This window comes from Lates calcarifer, linkage group LG18, assembly GCF_001640805.2.
Source record: "Lates calcarifer isolate ASB-BC8 linkage group LG18, TLL_Latcal_v3, whole genome shotgun sequence".
NCBI classification, from domain to species: domain Eukaryota; kingdom Metazoa; phylum Chordata; class Actinopteri; family Centropomidae; genus Lates; species Lates calcarifer.
Window position 1 is genome coordinate 3,899,833 of NC_066850.1, and position 10,806 is coordinate 3,910,638.

The window sequence follows — 10,806 nt, forward strand, 5'->3', positions numbered from 1 at the left end:
AGAGACTTGAAAAGTTGTTGGTGGCACATCACCAGTCCCATTAACAGTTCCCAACAGATGAACCAGCAACTATCCAGTCACCCTGCCGCCCCATGTGAGATAACTGTGACTAAATAGTTTATAGTACTTACACATCAACTGACATTTTAACTGCTTTCAACCCTCTTTGTGCTTTCAGAAACCAAGTTTCCATCAGAACGTAACACAAATTTTGACAGAATTTGAAGAAAGTTGCCAAAAGAAAAGGCAAATTAATACATGCCAGTAAACTACTGCAGAAGATGAAGGTGATTAAGAGCACCAATCAAGCAGGTAGATACACAAAATGTGATGCAAACAGGGCATTTCTTTTTATTTCATGAATCAATTTTAACTTTCAACTCTTCTCAGTCCCACTAGTATTTAATTTTTCAGTTTCAGTACACAGTCTATGCTTCAACTTCAACTCTTCAGTTTGTATACTTTAGGTGGCATTTCCTTTACAACTTCCAGTGACTGACCCTTCCAGCACAATTAATCAGCTATTGTACACTTCAGGTAACATTTCTGCTCTTCAACCTGTCGGTATTATGTAGATTCTTCACATTACAGGCGAGAGAAAATTATTTGATGTTGGAGTCACAATAAGATCACAGTGGCAACTCGTCACTTGTCTAATCCATTAACTCTAAGACAAGCCATTAATTAACCAATTATCTAGTTTTCTCGCTCACTAGTTTTCTAGGTTAGGTGACTTGGATGGCTTTTAGCTCTGATGAAAAAGCAACTTTCATCTTATTTTTGCTCAGTGTTCATCTGCTGTCAGTGCTCATACCTCAGCTGACATATTGCGTTTATACACTTGTACCAATTTCATCCATTGCAACTGATGCTTTCAGCACAATTTATCACTTACACCAGCTGACATTTCAGCTCCTTTCATGGTTAAAATGAATCTTCAATTGGTTTACCTTGACCTGGCTCCTTCCAACTGCTGAAACCATTTTGACTGCAGAAACGTACAGTTAGTATGATGGCTGAAAGCTGGCTTTTATTCATGTAAATTGTATAAACCAGACTTTGATCTCCTTAAGACAATACAAGTAATTTTAAGGAGTCTGCATCCACACATTTGTACTGCATGCATGCACTTTAACATCATGGGCAACTGAAACCTGCTGTGCTCTGAGACTGCCATCATGTGGCAGAAAAAGGAAATAATGGTGCTTTAACTACTGATATTTGATCGTAGAAATGAAATGACTGTATAGACTGAGAAATTTTTTGTCAGAATACACAATCCTGATTTAGCATTTTGCTCTTCACAGTCTGAGAAGCATGGGAGGAAGTAGAGAAAGTAGAGTGGTGAGTAGGAAACAAGGATGGATTTTATAGGAGTAGAGGATAGAGTATTAGGCAATAAAGAAAATAAAGAGACTGTTTAAAACTCAGTGACACCCAGTATACATATTTAAATTGGCACAGACAAATGCTGACTTCCTAACACAGCCATAATGATGAAGGTAAGCAGTTTTAAGCAGCAGCCCTCTCCTCACTAAATCACAAAACAGACATAAATATGAGGAGTTGATTGTCTAATCTGCTGCCCAGAGGGAGAAGTGAAATGTTGGTCTTCCCTGGATTAGATCATTTATCACTATCATCAGTACAGTGCGTATTACTGTGCTGCTGAGAGATGAAAATAGCTGACCACAGTATGCAACCTGCTCCTGACTAAGGCTTTGTAAGAGACACAAAAGAGCAAAAACTCTGCTTAAAAAGGTGCTGGGTGTAGCAGTTTTAATGTCAATAAATCATTATCACTATAATTTGAGACATTACAGGCACTTTTAGATTTTAAACATGACAAAGTGTTTCATAATCAAGAGATGAAAGGCTGACAATGGTGAGATAAATGAAACAGAATGAATAATAAGGTAAAGAATCACTGATCATTTTAATTCACACTCAGGGAGATAAAAAGTCACAAGAATAGAAATGAAAATGAATGGACACCAAAGATGACAAAAGGTTTCATACTAAAACAAAAAAAAAAAGTAAAACATGGAAGGGAAAACTTTTCTGTTTTTTATCAAAACCTTAATCTCCAGATAATGATCGGTTGGAGAGTGTGTAAGATTTCAGATGACCAAGATTTTCTTTCATGCGACTGTAAAGACCATCATTATTATTTCTTTCTTTCTACAAGTGTGCACTCCATGTTATCCCAGTCTGTGGGATCTTGCCTTTCCTGAGTTATCAAAATTAATTTGACAAAGATTCAAACACACACTGCACGTATCAACTTCAATTCCTCCTCCTGTCACATTGACAGACAAGTAAACACACAGACAAACCTAAGGATCGACAGACTGATAAACAGCCAGACGAATGTGCCACGACGCTTCTGCTCATTACCCTCCTGGCCTGAGCAGAAGAGTGTGTGTCTCTCCCTCACTTCTACCTTCCTTCTTCCTTTCTTTGGATGTGACATGAATAACCACATTATGATTACCTCCCGCTCTGTGATGCAGCACAGTCCTCCCACTCAAAGACTTTGTGTAATTAAAATCAAGACAGCAAAAAGCCTGGGAAATAACTCTGAGTGTCAGGATGGAAGAAAGAAAAATGAGACAGATGGGAGAGCGTGAAGTGAGGCAGGGAGTGAGGAGCCTGTGTTATCTGGTTTGATTACTACAAGAGAGGAGGGAAAACCAAGATGGACAGTGCAGAATGGAAACTTTAAGATGCACTGTGTCTCTTTTACCCCACATGACAGTAAACAGCAAGGGGAAATAGCTTTAATTTGCACTTGAATACACACAAATCATCTGATGCAGAGTCTGTAAACTGCACAAAGCCAGCTCATGTTTACCAAATCTGCTTGTCTGAATAAGACTTAACCTGTTTTTTTGCTTTCAAAATAAATTTATAAGTTGTTTCCCATCCATCCCATCCCATCCATTTTCTCAGCACGAAGTGACTCATAACTCAGTTCTTTCATCACAATATAAATTTAAAAATGTGTAGATGTTCGTACCATAGTGCTGTGCACTAAGTGGATTTTCTGCCTGTGGCCATATCCAATACAGGAAACGAAAAAAGGCCAATGGTCAAAAGACTCAATTAGTTGAAATGAGATGTTGCTTTGTTGCAGCTTTGTGATTTAGGTGTGTGAACTGCCCATGTTCACACATGCACACAAAATAAATATAATTGGAAAGGGACATAAAACAGGCAGATTCCATAATTTCACAGCTTCATGAGCAGCAGCTAGTTGTAAAATCACATGGTGGTTTCATAGAGGGAACAGAAGCAGTAAATCTCAGGTCAGGAGCATGTCTACACCGTGATGTGACAGAGACAGGAGAAACAGAGCACCTGGCACAGGTGCTATTTCATCACCATCACCTGCCTCCTCAGCTCAAACCGGCCAATGGGAACAAAGATGCTGAATTGGCTCATGAGTGGGAACAGGTGTGGTGCCTCTCCTGCACTGAAACGAGCTGCCACGTGAGTGTTCTGCCACGAAAACTCGGGAAAACACGGGAAACTCCAGTGATGTTACAAATGTCATCTCACAGCTTTTTAAAAAATAGTATTTATAACAAACAGACTGATAAGCCCTTTGTCACAATATACATGACCAGCAGTTAGATCTGTGTCAGTTGCATTTTCTCAACTGGGGAAATGGCTTTTGTCTCCAATTAACTCCCCACAAAACTAAAAAAGTATGGAGGGGTTTTTCGGACCTCACAAATGTAGTAAAACAAGCCCACATACATACGTTCTCAATCCTGTGTCGTCCTCCTGGAGGAGAGCAGAAAATACGGTGCCAACAACCAGCAGCTTTCATCAGCCTTTCCAGTGTCTTTCTGGTGACAAGCAGTGGCACACTGTATTACAAATACACACACCCGCGCACACACACACACAGATTCCCTGTCAGATAACCATGACCTTTGATGTAATGTGCAGACAGATGCTGTTCTCTTCACTTGTTCTCTCCAAAGCATTTGCTGTCTTTTTATAGGGACTGAAAATATGAATCAAATTCAACAGTGAGGTTCAGATTATCAGGCATATAGACTACACAAGGCGTGAAGGCTGATGTATGCTAACATTACCATGGCATCAGTGAACCATTTAGCCACTTTATCAAATAACAGTCAATCTGTTGTTTGCTGGCAGATATTGAAGGTGTATCTGTTTGCTTCAAATGTTGTGTCTTTGGTAGGTTACAGTAGATTGTGACTGCAAGCATGGGTAGTTTCACTTTTTCAAAACAGCTCTTTTTGCTTTTTTTTTCTATTTCTACATTGTAATCTTGGACAGAACAAACATTGAAGTTAGGTGAAAAACATTTTCTCCTGAAAATGGATTGGAGAAACTATTTGAGTTGTTGTACTGGAAAGCAAACATTGGGCCATCTTTGTCAAGGACGCTCTGGCTTTTAGTGACCTAGACAGTCAACTCTACAACCAATTAGCCAAACTTTTATATTCATAAACAACTTCTTTCTTATTTGTCGGACAGATTTATTCACTTCTAAAAAATCCAGGCTGCACTGCTAATTATCTTCAGGGTTGGATTTCTTTTCAGCGCTCAGCCCGGTGAAACATTAATGCGAGTTGAAGCTCGCCCTTTGATGACCTAACAAATCTGTCTCTGTTCAAAGAGGCAAACATGCGCCAACAGTCTGCGAGACAAGAGAATAACAATTAGAACAAGGCGTGTAAAAACTCAAACATCAGAGGTACAAAGCGCCGTGTCGTGTTCCTTCATTCGTTGAACGCTGGGTCGCGACACTCTTCAGTTATCTGTGGGAGTTATCTGCTTGATGCGTCCCCTCCCTCATCTTAAACATCTGCCAGTCACACACAAACACACACACAGCATCTCCCCGTTCACTCCTCAGACGCGTGCCAAATAAACATCATTAAAAGCGGCCAGCGGTTGCCCCCCTGCGACACCCACCATGCGTGTCGGGTAAACACCACAACAGCTCATTAGCATCCAAAGTCATCAAATTACAGTGTGTGTTTGTCTTGTGTATGTGTGTTTAAGTGTGAATGTGATTACTTTTTTTGTGTGTGTGGGTGTGCAGGGATGTGTACCTGTACTTACAGTGCAGGGGGCAGCGGTACAGTATGAAGAAATATAGTTTTACATGTTCATGAGTGTGTATACTGATCCCACTTCACGCATGAGCGCCTATATGTATGTGGCTCCAAGCGATGGGGAAAACAGTTCATTGTGCAATAAGCAAACTTCTGTTAAAATATTCATGAGTGTCCTCCTCAGTGGGGTGCAGCAGGTTGAGTCAGGTCGAGCTCATTTAAACAGCAGAGCGAGCTAAAATGGGAGCAGAAGCTCTAGAGAGTGCTGGTTAGTTAAGGTCAGTGATTTGAAACCTTTTGCAGTGGGGATGCAAATGTTGAAGTAACATTTGAAGGTTTGCTTGATGATTGAGAATGTTCCAAAAACTCTTTAAAGCTTTGGGGATGTTTGATAGAGCATATTCTATTTGCCAGTGAAAAGACTAAAGGATAAGGCTGCTTTTATATTTTCTTAGTGTCAACACACACTCTAATGAAAACATCAAAACTAACAACGTTAGTTCATCTCTTAGCATTCTCTGAATTCCCTACCCTGTCTGGCATTCATCTGCAAATCCTCCTACTAAAGACAAAAATCTTTCAAAACAGATCACAAACATATTGTTATTGTAATTTCCTCAAACAGCTGGGCATTGTCATTTTTAGTTAACATTACTTGGACGGGAGTAAGTAGGGAATTTATTGGGATGTGGATGTATACAGATTTGGTGTGCTAGTTATAGCAAGAGGACATGGCTGTTTAAAATAGTTTTTAGACAACAGTCGAGGTCTATGGCAGAGGACTAACCTTTATCAAGGCTTTGGCTACATCCAATACTTAATATTATGATCAAGTCATTGTTGGTTTTGAACTGCCAGCAAAGGTCTCTTAAAGCAAGACTGTGTAACTTTTGATGTGGTAAAATATGGCGATTATAGGATAAGAAAATAACATTTCTTTTCATTTTTCAAGATTCTCTTGAATCATTTGCTTTTAACTCATCATCATTAGGTGATGTGGCTAAGAGTGAGCACTGGCCTATGAGACAATTTTGGTGCAGTGGCTACAGTTGGTACTGCAGGTCATGTGACACACACTGGCTCATACACAATAATAATAATAATAAAAAAAGAAATGGCTTCAGGTCTGATAATGACTAAAAAGCTGGATCAGTAAATTATTATGCAGGGAGCCGACACAGCCAGAAAAAGATTCTAATAAGCGTGCTCTAAGAAAACATTAGGAGAACAACTTTCTTTAGAATTAAATGGACAGCAGGAAAGTGAATGACATTGACATCAGTTACACGCCAATATCTGACTAAATTTAGCTAACATTAGCTTGTATAAGCTACTGATCATACCAGACTATGTGAGACTGGAGCTGAAAAACCTCACAGGGCATCACATTGATCAAGTGCCTGTTTTATTGCTCATGAATTAAACCTTTCATCTGTAAGAGGAAGACTCTGTTGTTTCTTCTTCAAAATCTTAACTGTCAAAATGTCAAGTAAGAAAACATCTGCAGTGTGTGCTTAAGGCCAAAATGGAAGTAAAACCAGAAAAATCAAACACATTATCATTATTGATATGGGAAGCGGTATAGTTACACAGTGTGTCAGGATTCCAATGCAAGATAAGAATTCCCAGACAAAAGACAAACACAGTTTAACATAACAGCTGAGCAGAGCAAACAAAAAGTGCCTCATTAAAGTGAATTCTGAAACAGGTCACAGCGAGAATTCAAAAGTGCAAACAAACCATAGCATAACTTCCCAAAAATTGTGTGAGACATCAGCATGAGCCTGACTTATTTGATCCTAGATACATTAAAAATACATTTTGCAGTATAAACTACAGCTGTACCACTGTTAGATTAAGTGCTTTAAGTTACTGCAGGACTCCAGGTAGCAACAGCAGAGGTAGCTGCACACACAGACTTTCCCTCCTTCACTTTCACACTCTTCATTATACAGCAAACAGCTGGAGGCCTCGGGGAAGGTCGTGAGTGTTTATGTGTGTATGTGTGTGTGTGAGTCCTGAGGGAAGGTTTTGGACCTAATTGGCACCGGCATGTCAAATGTTCCCGTGAACCAAGCTGGCACCCCTGTACGTCAAAACTCCCCGTTCCCAACAAACGGAGCGGCGCATGAATGCGAATAAGTCTGCCGACCCCTGAGTGACTTTTAGCATCCCAGCGCTGGAGGCAATGAGCGCAGGGACAGGAGGGCTGGAGGGACATGAAATCAGTTTATTAAAATGGACATACAAAAAATACTCTGACTGGTACATAACCTAAAATGATTCCTTGGAGGTCGCAAATCCCAATAAAGTGATGATTTCCTGGTGAAGGTGAAGCCACATTTATCTCTCATCGTTACATATATAATGTATACTATGAGCAAATTTTTCCTTTCTGCCTTGTCATGTTGTGTCTATACTTACATTCTACTATCTGATAAAACCTTATCTCTGCACTGTGTCTTCATGATCTGATTAGACTGAAACACCTCACTGGATAAATTTAGATATTAATGAGGAAAAATATGATTTTCCTGGAACTACTATAACTCTTTAATAAGTTAAGATGCGGAGCTCTCATTAATACCAGCCATTATGTGGAGACAAGTATGCTGACATAGAATTATTTGCTAATGAATGCGAATTAGCTTAATTAATGGCCTCATTAACATAACTACTTATGTTCAATATATCACAGAGATATGGTGGGACATTAAGCAGCTCAAGTGCCTCTCGTTTATTATAGTTCCACGTAATTTATATTGAATATTTAAATAATTTATCACATGGTCCACTGTCACATATTAGATATTTATTTCACATTCTTATCAAGTTTTATCATACATATTCTGCACTCATGGTTAATCTTCACAGGCTAATGTTAGTTATTCTATGATTAGGGAGTGTATAAAAATTATTGTTGGGGGGAGGTTGTTTCAGAAAAAGGGGAGAGTTACGCTTTTTATTTTTTGCTGAAAGGAGGGTGGTGTTACCAAATACTAAATTAATTAACATTTTTATGCCATAACATATTAAGGTTAATGATTAAGTTATGGTACACCATCTTAAATACTGTATGTATGAGTGAAAAGTAATAATAGTCCATTCTTTATTTCTTTGTTTTTTGTTTGTTGTCTCTGTGTTTATAGTGAGCTATTAAACTACGTGAGGGTTATGTTCGAATGAATAACATTTTAACATTTTCTTTAAAATACTGTTAGTTACAGCAGTTGGCATTTCAGCTGACAAAATCCACAATCGTCGGCTAGAAATGAGAAGCCTTTGTTTACTTCTGGGTGAAAACTAGTGAGGATGAATCTGCCGTTATCACTGAAAACTGCCCTTGTGCTGTGCAAGAATGGAAAGCTTGACAGACCAAACAACTTTTGGTGAAGGTTTGAAATTTCTGGCCATGGCCTTGTGCCTGAGAAGGAGAGAGGCTGACTAACTTCTAATTACACATAGTTGTGGACAGTGCTTCCATCAACCATTATCATCAGCCAGAGGCTTTTATAGTTTTTCTACGGCTGGTGTGTTTGTATTTCATGCTCTCTGGATGGCCCAACCCAGTTTGAAAAATCTCATTTGGCTGCTGTAAAAACAGTGTGTGGTGTGTTTTGTGAATTAGCAGACAATGTGGCCCTGCAGACAGAAGTAGCTGCTTCCTGTGTGCCTCCTGACGCAGCTTTGTAGTCTTCATTGTGGAACAAGCTGAAGGTTCACTGGGAGGGTAAAGCCGACACCAGATCTGCATAAAAGACCTATCATCCATGAAGACAAAGAGTTGGTGCTGCTGCTCCTCTGAGCAGTTTTAGGTGAGAATCCAATTACAAGAGTGTTATTGAACTGCGTGCTCACTAAACTTTGATTGGTGTTCTGATTCAGATCGGATTTAACAGCTGATATCCAGTTGTGTGTGAAAGAGAAAGATGAAAATCACATTAGGAGGAGAAAGGCAGACGGCTGATATTGCTGCATATTTACGCTTTGTTGACCAAAAATAAACATAATTTTGTTTTCTTGTTTTTCTGTTGCTTCTTTGATTCACCTTATTCAGTTATGGTACATCATCATTACACACATGCACAGTATGAACTTTTATTTGTGTACATATATAATATCTGCCATTAACATCCATGATGAGTGCTTCACTAAGACAAGCAGATTTATCATGCTAAGAGATAGACTCTGTGTGTGTGTGTGTGTGTGTGTGAGAGAGAGAGAGAGAGAGAGAGAGAGAGAGAGTCATTACGCCGGGTGCTGACAGCTGCTAGAGGAGAGCTATGGCCAGAATGGTCTGCTATCCTTTAGGGGAAACATCATTTCAACATTTAACTAATGACTGATGGCCGGGCAGCTAAATGCCTGTCCCCTTCACTCCAGCACACACACACACACACACACTACCACACACAGAGACAGAGAGGTCACCTCAACCTACCACAGCCAGTGACTGTCCACTTCACACACACACACACACACATGCCTAAACACACCACACAACCCTTAACGTGTGAGCAAAAGGACGCGGTTTAAATTCTGGTAACACCTCCTGCTGTATGTGCTATCAACAATATTAAAAACACAAGTTGCTGACTTTAAAGTTAAACTCTAATTCCTGCAATTTGTCATGTGGAAGCTTTGTTAATAATTTTGACGAGTGGCTGACTACACCACCACTCAGGTTGAGATTAGGTGCAGTCGAGTTGGGAATTAAATAGAGTCAGTAAACTCCACGTACGTGACTTCTATGTCAGACAGCTAAAAGTTTAAGGTTGCCGAAGCCTAAAAAGTTCCCGTACGAATCTAACCGCAGACTCCCTCACAGAGCTTAGAGGAGGTCTAATTAGGAAGGATGAGTGGAAACACCTGAGTAGGTGAACCACATCATGATGTGACAGGTGGGAAATAGAAGCTTCTGTTCAGCACGCTGCATTACAAAGTAAAGGCTTTTTCAGATGATTTCTTGTCTGCTTAAAGAAGCACTAAACAATGTTGCACTAGTGAAAACTTTTGAAAGATGTAAATTTCCCATGATAAATTTACCCAAAATACAATGACACATTGAATTTGGTACAGCTCCTTAATCACTACAGGATGAATCCTTATGACTTTAGTGATACCCTGACTGTTCATGCAGCTCAAACAAAGGCTAAAAATCCCCACATTAGCATGTTAGTATGATAGCATTAGCTTTGAGCTCACAGCTGCAGAAGTACACCTGCAACATTAGCATTCATTAGGAGCTACCTGATGAATCTAAGTACAATACAGCCGTCCTGTGCAATACAACACACCTGTGCAATACGTTCACATTCACACTTCGCACATACCTCATTGTATATAGAGTTGCACACTTTTTTTTATCTTCTTAATATATTTGTTTCTGCATATTTTGTATGTTTGCACTGGAAAAGAGAAGCTCTCCAATCTCGTTGTACTTTTAGTATAATGACAATAAAGGGCATTCTGTCTAGTCTATTCTAATATCCACTCTCCTTTAAGCTTCTTTTTTGGTTTTTAATAGACACCTGAGGGGAAAGATCTGGCTCTGTAGCTGCTAAATGCTCCACCACATTCACCAGTCTGTCTGCTGAGCAGGTCCAATATGTATATCACAGATTTTTTGTTGCCTACTGAGGCTAGAAACAATCATTCAACAGTCACTGAATGCCAAGAGACCCAAAATGTAAGGTTGCTGTCCATG